The sequence below is a fragment of the Sciurus carolinensis genome, chromosome 7 (assembly GCF_902686445.1).
Source record: "Sciurus carolinensis chromosome 7, mSciCar1.2, whole genome shotgun sequence".
Taxonomy (NCBI): domain Eukaryota; kingdom Metazoa; phylum Chordata; class Mammalia; order Rodentia; family Sciuridae; genus Sciurus; species Sciurus carolinensis.
In genome coordinates this window covers 127,939,231-127,952,923 of record NC_062219.1, presented here as the reverse complement: position 1 = coordinate 127,952,923, position 13,693 = coordinate 127,939,231, and the positions used below count along the sequence as shown (strand labels likewise).

General features: G+C 38.7%; 2 non-coding genes across 2 annotated transcripts; both read right to left on the bottom strand.

Moving 5' to 3' along the window:
* Positions 1-3,317: 3,317 nt before the first annotated feature.
* On the bottom strand, positions 3,318-3,389 carry Trnaa-agc (transfer RNA alanine (anticodon AGC)). Its single transcript has one exon. It is a non-coding gene; the product is annotated as a tRNA-Ala (tRNA).
* A 9,118-nt stretch (positions 3,390-12,507) lies between these two features.
* On the bottom strand, positions 12,508-12,579 carry Trnaa-agc (transfer RNA alanine (anticodon AGC)). Its single transcript has one exon. It is a non-coding gene; the product is annotated as a tRNA-Ala (tRNA).
* Between the last annotated feature and the right edge of the window lie 1,114 nt (positions 12,580-13,693).

The following is a 13,693-nucleotide window of genomic DNA, read 5'->3' as shown; positions in this document are numbered from 1 at the left end:
ATTTGCGGCTGGTAGTTCTTTGAGGCATTAGCCTGCTCCCAGCCACCACTTGCCTGGCATGCTTATTTAAAAAAACCCTTTTCCTCTTACAGTTTGACTCAATATGTGTGGTGGTTTGTAATTAGCACACACCCCATAACAGTTGCTTGATGCATAATATCTGATTCCCAGTTCCTATATAATTGATGTTCCTACCTTGATATTGTTTCTCATTTTCTACTACATTTTCTTTTTATAACTTGATGCAGTTCTGATGTTGAAGTATTGTAGATTATTGTCTCTTCACATAGTACCCAGGAATTGTCAGTGGAAAACAGACACCATGAAACTGAAACAGTAATTTAAAAGAAGAAAACGAAGTTTAAAATGACACACACACACAAAAGGACTTTCTATCCCCAAAATAGAATTTCAAGAGAGCTGAAGTTAAAGGAGGAAAATGGGTATATGTACTTATATACCCTTAATTTTACTGGGTCTTAATTTTACTGGTCATTTGATTTCACTTTCAGTGTTACAGTTCCCCTCATGAGTGTCTGACAGACTAATTCATACAAATGCTTATTTTTGTTCTTTCCTGGATAACAAAACCAGTAACTTAACACCTGGAAATTCTAGACAAACATGGAAGACTGAAGAAATGTCAAGAAGAAATTGTTTAATAGCTTAATGATGTTCAACAATTCTCCATATTCTAGTGGTTTAACGATGAAATTGACTCAAGATGCAAATGCAGATTATTTTAATTAAAGATTTTTCCTTGAAAATACCACACCACACACACACACACACACACACACACACACACACACACCCCTACCTCCAAAACAAAAGAATTGTAGATGCAACAGTGTGTTTATACTATTTTTTGTTTGTTTCAATACTGGGAATGGAACTCAGGGGCTCTTGCCACTACATACATACTCAACACTTATTGCTTTATATTTTGAGTCAGTCTCATCAAATTATTGAGGCTGGCCTGGAATTTGTGACCTTTCTGCTTCAGCCTCCCAATTATCTGGGTTTACAGGGCTGAACAAATTTCCACTTCATGGAAGACCTCAACGGAATTTGCAAAGGACAAAGTAAGAGGCAGACAAATGCACACACGAGGGATAACACCTTGATGAGATTTGTAAAATAGGTAAAGCCCCCTGCTTTTGGAGAAAACAAAACACACAAGAACAGAGGTGCCAGGATTGAACCATGGACCTTTAGATTTTCAGCCTAATGCTTTCCCAGCTGATCTATTCCAGCCAGTTCACTAACTTTTTTTTTTTTTTTTTCTTAGCTATTCCTTTAGAATGTCAAAATTTTCATTTGGTGTGGAGGTGTTAATATATAGTTAAAAAATTTTTTTGGTCCAATATCACCCATTGCTCATTCACACCTCCCTCCACCCTTAATATGGGCTCTGCTGTTATCTGTGTCTGAAAACAGAATCCACTTTTAAAAATAGTGGATGCGTTGGTAGATGAGGGAGAAATAAAAGGGAAATAGGTAAAAACAGGAAACCTTTAACTGTTCTTTTTCTGCTTGGTGGTTTCTGGTTGTTCCATAATCCAATACTCCCAACACTACTCAGGAAACCAGATGATGTAACTTAGTGATAAGATGCATATCTAGTTATTTTTAAGGATTCTCAGCATAAGAGAGGAAAAGAGGGCTGGGGATATAGCTAAGTTGGTATAGTGCTTGTCTTGCATGCACAAGGCCCTGGGTTCAATCCCCCGCACTGGAAAAAAAAAAAAAAGAAAGAAGTAAGTTCAAAGGTTACCTTTTATTTTATTTTATTTTTTCTGTCTAACTTTTCAATTGCACAGTAGAAAGGAACAGAAGGTTATTGGTACATGATTGTGGTGGCTTGTTTCTTGCTCAGATTGAAGAAATTCTGAGCAAGTCAATTCTTTTTACTATTCTCTTCCTGCATCACCCAGAGTGAATGTATCAGCACAGGCAAGACATGTTGGGTTTTGTTTGCGACCCAGGAACTGCTGATATTGGTAGCTTCTCAGGTAGCTGCAGGGATTTCTCAATTTTCTGCCTGCCTGTGTTGAGTAGAAGTGGTGTATCTTCTGGCAGCTTTCCACCTTCAAACATCGGAGACTATGGAAATGTCTTATTTTGTTAGGTTTCATTTGAAACGATGAAAAAGTAAGTTCCCATTGGTTTGCTTCACATAGGTTCAATGCTTAGAAAGAAGCCCATTAATCTCACGTTTCCCCTGAAGAATTCTTTATGGTATTTGCAACCAGCTCCTTTATCCTTGAATCTCCTTGCAGTTCAAAATGACCCTGAAGAACTGCCCTGTGGTTGGGGAATGGGAGAGTCACTGTACAATCAGTGTTAACTACATATGCAGGGCTCTCTCCTTGGTCTTAATGAGGGCATAGAGGCAATGGAGTTGAGTCCCTCACAAGTCCAGTGGCTTGTGACCTTGTAGTTGGCTTTGAGCCCGCTAGACAGTGGTAGACAGTTAAAGCTTGGTAGGCAGTTAAAACTCTTGGAAAATGAGAAAAAATAGAGGAGGCATTCTGGCAAACTACCGGGTTGCTTGTCTTCTTCAGGTGGTGACAGACTGCTTTTCTGCTGGATGTGGATGATCAAGGGTCTTGTTTTTTCTCCCTTCAATAGCATGAAATAGTGCTGAAAATAAAAGTAGATTTTTAAAAACAAGGTGGTATTAAGATTGTTGTAGAGGATCCTCCTGTGGGTTTTTGCCTAGCAATGTGATATCAGAATCTGAAACATGACAAGGGATTTGATCTGGAGATATGGGTTGTTCAGTAGTTTAGAAGGAAGGTATTTCTGGAGAGTTAGTACAGTGTGGTTGATAAGGACCCCGTTGTGACTGAGAGACAAAGAGTTCATTGTTTGTCTTTATGAAAAAACAAAGAAGTGAGCTTTCCTCTAGACTGACCTTGGACCCTGGAGTTCAGAGTGCTTGCCATCACAGATTGCAGATTTCCTTAGGAAAATAGAAGTACTATTTCCCTTTGCCAGATTTCAGCTGCTATCTTTTCCTCTTTTGTCATAAGTTTGTAGTTAAACAGTATCTATGTTAAGGTCCAGAGTTTAAAGGTCTCTAGCCAAAAAGAGTAACTAGTGGCACAGGTAGACACAGGGAAAGTACCCACTTCTTTAGCTTAAGTATACGTTGTTGCTGGGAATGCCTGGAGAGAAAAAATCCTTTACACAATTTACAGCAAATGACTAGTGAATGATTAGGAATTACCTCCTGTCCCAAGAGGCTGAGAAAGAAATAACAGGTGAATACCACTTATTGGTAATTGGTAAATGTATAACTAGAGCAAAGATGGAGGTACTGGGGATCGAACCCAGGACCTCGTGCATGCTAAGCACGCGCTCTACCACTGAGCTATACCCCCGCTCGGCCTCCTGCACGGGGCACTCTAACTGGAGACAATCTTTGAGGCTTTGAGGCTTAGATCATCAAGGCAAAATCTGTTTTCAGTTCCGCAGTTTCTAAATTCCATATTACGCGGTCTCTTTTAGGTACTGCTACACTAGGAGAAAGTACCTGAATGATAGAAAAAAGATACTGTTTCCGATTTGTGGTCAGTCCACGAACAGCGCTCCCCAAGGTCTGCTCCGCATCCTACTAGATTGCCTGGGGTTGCTTCCATCCTCTCACTTGAGCTCAACTTGGCATACAACGTTCTCTGGCAGTTTTTCTGATTATAACTTTCTGTATTCGTTTGACTCTTAGAAACTTGTTAATGTTTTACATAGTTAACAAAACAAAACAAAACAAAACAAAACAAAAAACACCTGAAGCCGGGCGCGGTGGCGCATGCCTGTAATCCCAGCGACTCGGGAGGCTGAGACAGGAGATTTCAAAACCAGCCCTAGCAAAAAGTGAGGCGCTAAGCAACTCAATGAGACTCTGCCCCTAAATAAAATACCAAATAAGGCTGAGGATGTGGCTCAGTGGTTGAGTGCACCTGAGTTCATTCCCTGGTACCAAAAAACAAAACAAAAACTGACTCAAGTGTATTTGAAAATAGCCTCAAATTGAATACAAGTACAAACAAATCTAAATGCATTTCAAAAGAAAAACATAGACTCAGTACCATGTACAGCCAGAGGAATGAGAAGTTGTGCTCCATTTGTGCACAATGTGTCAAAATGCATTCTACGGTCATGTATAAGGAATTACAACAGAAAGAAAGAAAGAAAAACATAACTACACTGAAGAGAAAAGGAACAAACCCATCTAAGAAAATTTGTTCTAACTGGAAAGAACAGCAAAATCTACTATGTAGCAGGTTTGTGTGTGTGTGTGTGTGTGTGTGTGTGTGTGTGTGTGCGTGATGCTAGGAGTGTAGTAATCCGATATTTTGTGTGAATTTTAGGATTGGGAAAATGATAATACACACACACATATGCACACACACACACACTGGTGAGGGAGAGGTGGCATGAATATTCATCTGTGCATGTTGGTGAAACCGAGGCTCTTTCTGTGTGAGAAAAGGGGAAAGTAAAGAAGAATCCTGAGGCTGGAGGTGCAGCTCGGCGGTAAAGTTTGCCCAGTATCTGTGAGGCCATCGGTTCCATTTCCAGAAAAAAGAAAAAAAAAAAAAAAAATAGAGGTATATATGAAGCATTTAGGGATAAGATACAATATCTATATTATTATGATATAACTTAGAAAAAATAATAATCTTTGGTACATATTGCTATTGTATATAATATTACTTATTATAATATATAAATATTATTTTTTTATTGTAAACAAATGGGATACATGTTGTTTCTCTGTCTGTACATGGCGTAAAGGCCTACCATTTGTGTAATCATAAATTTACATAGGGTAATGTTGTTTGATTCATTCTGCCATTTTTTCCCTTCCCCCCCTCCCCTCCCACCCTTCCCCTCCATCTATACAGTCCTTCCTTCCTCCATTCCTGCCCCCCTCCCTAAACCCAACTCCAACCCCAACACTAACCCTTCCCACCCCCCCTTATGTGTCATCATCCACTTATTAGCGATATCATTCTTCCTTTGGTTTTTTGAGATTGGTTTATCTCACTTAGCATGATATTCTCCAGTTTCATCCATTTGCCTGCAAATGCCATAATTTTATCGTTCTTTATGGCTGAGTAATATTCCATTGTATATATATACCACATTTTCTTTATCCATTCATCAATTGAAGGACATCTAGGTTGGTTCCACACTCTGGCTATTGTGAACTGAGCAGCTATGAACATTGATGTGGCTGTATCTCTGTAATATGCTGATTTTAAGTCCTTTGGGTATAGGCCAAGGAGTGGGATAGCTGGGTCAAATGGTGTTTCCATTCCAAGTTTTCTAAGGAATCTCCACACTGCTTTCCAGAGTGGCTGCACTAATTTGCAATCCCACCAGCAATGTAAGAGTGTACCTTTCTCCCCACATCCTCGCCAACACCTGTTGTTGCTTGTATTCTTGATAATTGCCATTCTAATTGGGGTGAGATGGAATCTTAGGGTGGTTTTGATTTGCATTTCTCTTATTACTAGAGATGTTGAACATTTTTCCATATGTTTGTTGATTGCTTGTATATCTTCTTCTGTGAAGTGTCTATTCATTTCCTTAGCCCATTTGTCAGTTGGATTATTTACATTCTTGGTGTAGAGTTTTTTGAGTTCTTTATAGATTCTGGAGATTAGCGCTCTATCTGAAGTATGATTGGCAAAGATTTTCTCCCACTCTGTAGGCTCTTTCTTTGCATTGCTGATAGTTTCCTTTGCTGAGAGAAAGCTTTTTAGTTTGAATCTATCCCAGTTATTAATTCTTGCTTTTATTTCTTGTGCTATGGGAGTCCTGTTGAGGAAGTCTGGTCCTAAGCCGACATGTTGAAGCTCTGGACCTACTTTTTCTTCTATAAGATGCAAGGTCTCTGGTCTGATTCCGAGATCCTTAATCCATTTTGAGTTTAGTTTCGTGCATGGTGAGAGATATGGGTTTAGTTTCATTCTATTGCATATGGATTTCCAATATATAAATATTATGATATGTATTCATTCTGCTGCTTTTTTGTTATTGAGATAGAGCCAACACAGTGTTCTAAAATGATTCCAAAAATCGGACAATATGGATCTCTCAGTTCCTATTTCATTTAAAATGTTGCTAAGCAGAGACAAAAATACAAATTTCCAAATCCAATTGATGTTTTATTCTATTTCCCTTTCACACTCCTTGTTTTTGAGTCAATCAACTAAAGACATTCGGGAGTCTAAGTTTTGTTCTCAAGAGTTTGAAGCTGACTGCTCTAGTAGAAAAAGAAATAGTGAAGTGAAGTTGACAGAACCCCATTCCCTCTTGATAGTGGGAAAAGACAGAGATAGTGATGGGTTTGGAACTATAACATCCTAGAAGCCCTTAATAGGTCATGATAGTACCAGAAATGTTGATCATTTTCAGGAAAATACAAAATAGAGTGATTAGATGAACAGGAGACAGCAAATGAATGGCCATTCTTTCACTACAGTGAAAATGTTATAGACTCCTGTGAACTTTTCTTCCTCTTCTCCTCCTCCTCCTCCTCCTCTTCCTCCTCCTTATGTAACAATTTCCATTCTGACACATAAACCAAAAAATATTTTTCTGCCACTTCATCATAGTATCATGTTTGAGATTTTTGAGGCATGGTGTTATTTTATTACTATTTTTGGTGCTGGGGGTCAAATTCAGGACATGGAGAACGCTGAGCACATGCTCTACCACTGAACTACATCCCCAGCACCTCCAGCCATGATTTTATTTAGTGATTTTGAAAGAAGGAAAAACGAAATTAGGGATAAAATGAAATTGGATAGGACATAAAAGCATTTGGCTTATGTAAGCTAATTCACTTAGAGCAGTTTCTCTCTCTCTCCCTCTCTCTCCCTCTCTGTCTCTCTCTCTCTCTCTCTCATAGTTCATGTTTGGCAGTGCTCTAGCTCCTTGACAGCCATCATTTTGTGGTGGCATACACTCACTCACATAGTATTCATACCCTCTCTGGCTTGTTGCTGGACCAAACTTTTGGCAATGAAGGGAGGAGTAGAGAAATCCGTAGGAGGATTTATAGTTCTTCGTCCCAACAACTTCCTAGAAAACGATAGCAATTTTTTTCTTGGGTCTGGCTTTTTCCTCTTTTTAAAAATATTTTCCTTCATTCAATAATAGTGGAAAATAGAAGTCAACCTGACAAGTTTGTTATTGTGGTGGCACACTTGCTATTTTGAGTTTAGGGGATCTTCTGTGTAGCGGGTTGCCAAGAATATCAGGCCTCCATCCCTGGAACCTGTAAATGTTACCTTGTGTGGAAAAAGTATCTTTGCAGATGTGATTATGTTAAGGATCTTGAGAAGGGGAGATCACTATTATTATCCTGATAGGTCCAGTGTAACCATAGTGATTTTTATAAGAAAGAGGCAGGGGATTTCACAATGTGACCATGGTGGCAGAGACTAGAATGATGGAATCACAAGTCAAGGAACATTGACAGCCACTGGAAACTGTAAGAAGCAAGGACCAAGTTTCCCCTGGAGCCTTCAGAGTGACCACAGTCCAGATAACACCTAATAATATTCTTTTCAGACTTATGGTTTCCAGAAAGTGAAACAATAAATTTCTGTTATTTTAAGCCACCAAATTTGTGGCTATCTGTTATACTAGCTATAGGAAACTAGTAGACTATGTAAGCTGCTTCTCTCTGTCAGTCACTTTGTGGAACATGAAATCTAACATTAAAATGAATGTTTTGGGTCATTTGTTTTCTTCTCTTGTGAGCAAACAATAAAAAAAAGTATATATTTCCCTGAGGAAAGTATATATTTCCCTGAGTATGTGTTTCCCTGAGGAGGGCATTGGGGATGTCAGTAGTTGAACCTGGGGCCTGTTCTCTACCACTGAGCCTCACCTCTTACCCCAAGAGTAGTTTTCAAAGTCCTTCAGGAAATACCACAGTCTACTTTGTGGGTCCCCGTTCCTGTGTTCATTGTTTTAATAGTGTTGGGTGTAAAACTAGAATTTGTGACTGCTTTAAGATAGAAGATTCCAGGGAACTATGGGTGATACTGATTTTTTTTTTAAATAAAGCTTGAAATGGAATGCAAATTATTGGAAACTTGCATCAGAAAATTGACCAGTTTTTTCCTGGACAAAAACACTTTTTGCTACTTGCTGCTTGCTCCACAGGAACATTAAGAACAACATTCCTGAGGTTTCAATGGAAAAACCCCAAGTGAGAAAGACTACATACAATTTAATGTTTATTACTAAGTGTGTCTGTTTTATTAGAGCATGAAGGCAATTAAAAAGTTTCATGGAATAGTTTTAAATAATGTTCAAGGAACAATGAACTAAATAGCAGATACAGGGATGGTGAAAAGTGTGGAATTTTGAAAGCAAGTTAGCAGATAATTAGAAATAGGATGGAGAGACTTGTTGGATGTATACAGCAAGCAAGAAAACCAGTTCAGTCATTCAACAAGAGAAAATTCCACACTATCCCAATACGTGGTTTATACCCAAAGGACTCAAAATTAGCATACTACAGTAAAGCAGCCACATCAATGTTTATAACTGCTCAATTCACAATAACTAGATTGTGGAACCAACCTAGATGCCCTTCAATTGATGAATGGATAAGGGAACTGTGGTATATATACACAATGGAATACTACTCAGTCATAAAGAAGAATAAAATTATGACATTTGCTGGTAAATGCCAATGGAGTTGGAGAATGTCATGTTAAGTGAAATAAGCCAATCCCCAAAACCGAAGGCCAAATGTTTTCTCTGATAAATGGATGATGATACATAACAGGGGGTTGATGGAGTGTGGGGGTGGTTAGAGAAGAATGGAGGAACTTTGGATTGTGTAGAGGGAAATGGGGTGGGAGGCAGTGTGGGGAACAGAAAGATAGTGGACTGAGACAGACTTTTTTTGTGTGTGTGGTACTGAGACAGACATTATTATCCTATGTACATGTATGATTACATGAATGGTGTGAATCTACATTGTGTACAAACATAGAAATAAAAAGTTGTACCCCATTTGTGTACAATGAATCAAAATGCAGTCTGTAAAAATAAAAATATATATATAAATAAATAAATAAAATTCTGCAAGTCCTGGGACATGTGTGTTTGTGTGTGCATGCACATGTGTGTGGGTGTGTGTGAGAGAGAAAGAGAGAGGGAGAGAGAGAGAGAGAGAGAGAATATACTGGAAGGAAGAGAGGAAGATTATCTAAGCTGTTTGATGGTGTGAAAGTACAGTTGTGAAATTTTCCAGAGTCATCAAATGATTTACCCTCTAAATTGTACCTGAAGAAATCTACCTATCTACCTACCAATATGATTACCAGAAGTTCTCCCCACTTTTGTTTTGGTTCATTTTTCTGTTTGCCCATGAGAATTGTTTATTAATTTTCTTCAGCAACTTCAGACTTTCTATCCATTGCATTGTTAAAATATTTATCCATGGGGAAGCAGTAGGATGAATTCCAAATATAAGATCCTTTTGATGAACTAACGATTTATTTCAGAAGCTAGAACTCAGGGCTGGTCTGTAGCTCATTGGTACAACTTATATTTTGCATGTGCAAGGCCCTGAGTTCAATCCCTTGCACTCCCTCAAAAAAACTGAACCCTTTATACCTTATTACTCTGTTCAGGAAACCTGCAGAACTATAAAGTAGATTTCTAATTCCTCTAGGACCAGAGATACTGCTAAGTAACTATTACAATTCAAAAGGGTAGAATCACAGTTTTTGTGTAAGAAGTTTTTATGTTGTGCTCTGGAATTTGAATTCACACTTATAATTTTCTTTGGTATTTATGACAACTCAACTTGTGGACATGAACAGGGAGATTAGGTTATACTTCTCTAAGTCACCTATCTTGATTGAATATGAAAGGACAATTCCTGAACTAAGTAGTAAGTGATTAAATCATTTTCTACAGTTAAATGTCTATATATTGAAAATTAAGCACTACATTTTGATTCAGAGTAGTGATCTAATGGATAACATTTGCTTCCACATTACTCAGCCAATGGGTGTACCCAGTGGCCACCTCTCACACATACACATGGGGTCTCACACACAGTCACACCATCTTTCTTCTCAGAGTTTCTTAATCTTTAATTTTTGTTGAAGAAAGCTAAACAAAAGATGAACTTTTGTTGCTAGGCTGGTGGCCCATACCTGTAATACCATCAGTGGCACACAACTGTAACCCCAGCAATTTTGGAAGCCGAGGAAGGAAGATGGCAAATTCCAGGTCAGCCTCTGCAATTTAGCGAGACTCTGTCTCAAAAAAAAAAAAAAAAAAAAAAAAAAAAAAAAAAAAAAAGAAAGAAAGAAAGAAAGAAAAGAAAAGAAAAGAAAAGAAAAGAAAAAAGTGGGGTGGGACTGGCCTGTAGTTTGTTGAAGGATAGGATCTTGAAATAAAACATGGAAATTTTCAGAACTTGTCTACACTGTACATTAAGAGGAGTCACTATTGACATGGATCAGTTAAGCACTGCTTGTTTTAAATAAGCATCTCAGTTTGTCATGTTATTTGTTTTAATTGGCATATAAATTTTTAATTATTTTAATCATCCTGGATTTCCTTTGGCTTTCTTGGACCAACTTCTTAGATTTTTGCATCCTATCCTATTCTCCCTGAAATTTCAGTGATGAACCATCTTAGAGAAATGTACAGTTGGAAAGAGAAAAAAAAAAAATTCCATTTATGCCTGAGCCCTAAAATAATACAGAAAAGCAATGGTAATCATTCATGGTATTCTTTCTCATATTTGACTATAATCCTTTTGCAAAATGACAAATTCCCATGGTGGGAGTCAGTCAATAATTTTCTTCTGACACAGTGGTATAAGTGGCAAATAAACATTGTTCAAATGTATTTTGAAGACAAGAAAGTAAATATATCAACAGAAGAGAAAATGACCATTTCTCCCATCAAGAAAAGTCTGGTCCCTCAGTACTAGTTTTGTATCTTTCTTTGGAACATTAAATCTCAAAGCCAAGACATCTTAATCTGTGGAAGAAAGTCTTTGGGAATTTATTTTCTTTAAAAATTCCCCTAATAACTTGACTGGGAAGGAAGTGATCTGATATTATCCATACTGGGAACCAGGGATTTCCCAACTCTTGCTGTATCCTTTAGTCCACATCATCATTACAGTTGCAAAAGGTTTTGAATTTTCAAAACAGATCACTGTTTAAAACACAAAAAGCAGTGTTAATAACAAAAGTTCCTGAAGATTTGGTGCTAAGTGGTAAGGAGGAAGCAGTTCTGAGTTCTGAAATGAATAAAAGATCTTATTTTACATGTTGTAGAGACAAAGATACAGACTTTCCTGATCACATTATAAGTTAGCACAATCTTTACTGCAAAACTTTGAAATTTCTTGTTAAATAAATTTCTTGTTAAATGAAAACTTCATTTTCAATCATGCATAGTTATTTAAAAATTATTAATGAATATCATGTTATCACAGAGGGGGAAACAGTGTCACTGATTAGAGCACAAAAATGGTTCAGTAATAGAAATACATTTTTACAATTTTTTTCTACATTAGACTAGGAACTTGGAAAAATATAAAATACAAATACTATATTTATTATATACTCCATTAATCGATATCTTGGCGTTCCAACGAGTGTATCTTAAATTTTAATGTGCGAATGATTCTGTTGGGGATCCTGTTAAAATACTGATTCTAGTTCAGTAGTTCTGAGGTGGAGATTAGATTCTGCATTTCCAGCAAATTCTCAGATGCCACCACTCTTAAGATCCGAGGACCATTCCTTTCCAATAGAGGGCGCAGCAGTCTTAGTTAAAATTATTTCTGTCCGTCATCTAGGAAGTCGGTACTTCTTGGTAAGAGTGAAGATCGAACAAAATGGAAATCGATCTCTGAACTTCGAGATCTCCAGCCGAATGTACTTTCCAATAGAGCTATTTTTCGACAGAAGCGTGATTCAATTTCCCAGTTTGAAAGGCTCCACGTTTTCCCTTGCTCAGTCCGCAGTCTGATCAGGACAACCATGGCTCAGAAAACAAAAGAAATCATGGGAAATGCCATGTATGTATGATATGTCAAAATACACTCTACGGTTACGTATAACCAAAAAGAACAAATAAAAAATAAATTAAGGGAAATGGAGAGCTCGTGGTTTTCTTTTGTTAAATCTTTCCATTCTTATCTTTTCTTTCTTGCTTTTAAAATATTAAGAATTGGAACCAAACGTGAACGGGTTTGTCACTTTGGTGATGGCGCTGGCAGTTTCCAAATCGCGAGCTACTCAAGTCTTCTCCATGTTTTGCTTATGCAACCACCCTGGGTAGTGCCAAGCCTGACTAGAGATGGGCCAGGCTAATATTAATGGCAAACCATTTTTGAAGTTGGTTTGCTTTGTTTGGGCAAGGAAAAGAGTTTAGTAAAGCAGTGAAGAAAAAAAGGGGGGAAAAATCAGAACAAATCCAGGAAAACTCTGGAGGTGCCGGGGATTGAACCCGGGGCCTCGTGCATGCTAAGCACGCGCTCTACCACTGAGCTACACCCCCTGACGCCGCCTGGCTCTCGGGAATATATTCAAGGCAGAACTCCGCCTTTTGATACGTTTTAGAGAAACGGCAGTAAACTGAAGTTCTAGCTACCTAGTTTCGCTGTTCCCGAAGTCTAAATCCAGCTTTCAAGTTCCGCTTCACTGAGAGACCTGGAAAGTGCATCCTGCACCGAAATCCTCTTTTCTGGGTCATGGGATCTTCTCACTGCTGTCAGTCTGGGGTCACTTTCCAGGCACGACTCCGAGCCCAGAGCGAAACTTTTTTTTTTCCTGGTGGACTTCACTCTCCCCTCTCTTTCCCCACTGCTCTAATGAGCTGCAGGAAGCCACGGAGTGTGGAACACAAAAACGGAGACCAGGTCCAGGCGAGGAGAGGAGGCAGGATAAGGGCCGAGCGGCTCGGGTGGGTCGCTGCCAAGGCTCTCCCGGGCTCGGTGGTGGCCTGGAACCGGGTCTCAGGGGGACTGGGAAGAGACGGCGGAAGGGGACCCGCCAGCAGTGGTAGCGCCCTCTCTGGGGCTGAACCCTCTCCCTGGCCCGGAGAGCTCTGCGAAGGCGATGTCAGGGAGGGGTTACACTCACCACACGAATTAAAGCTCTCCGCCCTTTTGGTCTGGCTCACTAACCTCATTCTCTGAGTCTCTGGGCCTCTTTTTCAGTGCACAAAACCCCAGCGCCTCAGCAAACGTTAGAAAGTGTCTTCTAGGGGAAAAATATGTAAGTGATTTGGTAAATATTGGGTTTCTCCAGTCTATTATTCTCCAGAGATTAAAAGAATGTCAATTATACATGCATAAATCCTTTAAACCAGTCTTCGAGAGTCACATACAACAGGAATAAATTACAATTTTTCGGATCCCTCGGAATTATCTAAGGGCAGTAGGTTTGGGCTCAGTACAGTCCCCAACCCACGAGTACCACCACCACTCCTTTTGCAGTACTTAAGAAACTCACTAAAACTGACAATATTGTAAGCTACAAAGACAATCTCAATAAATTCCCCAAACTAGAAATAATGCAAACAGTTTTCTCTGGGCATCATGGGATAAAACTAGAACTTAAAAACAAAGTTTAAAAACAAAATTCATCCCACAGACGGAAATTTTAAAACG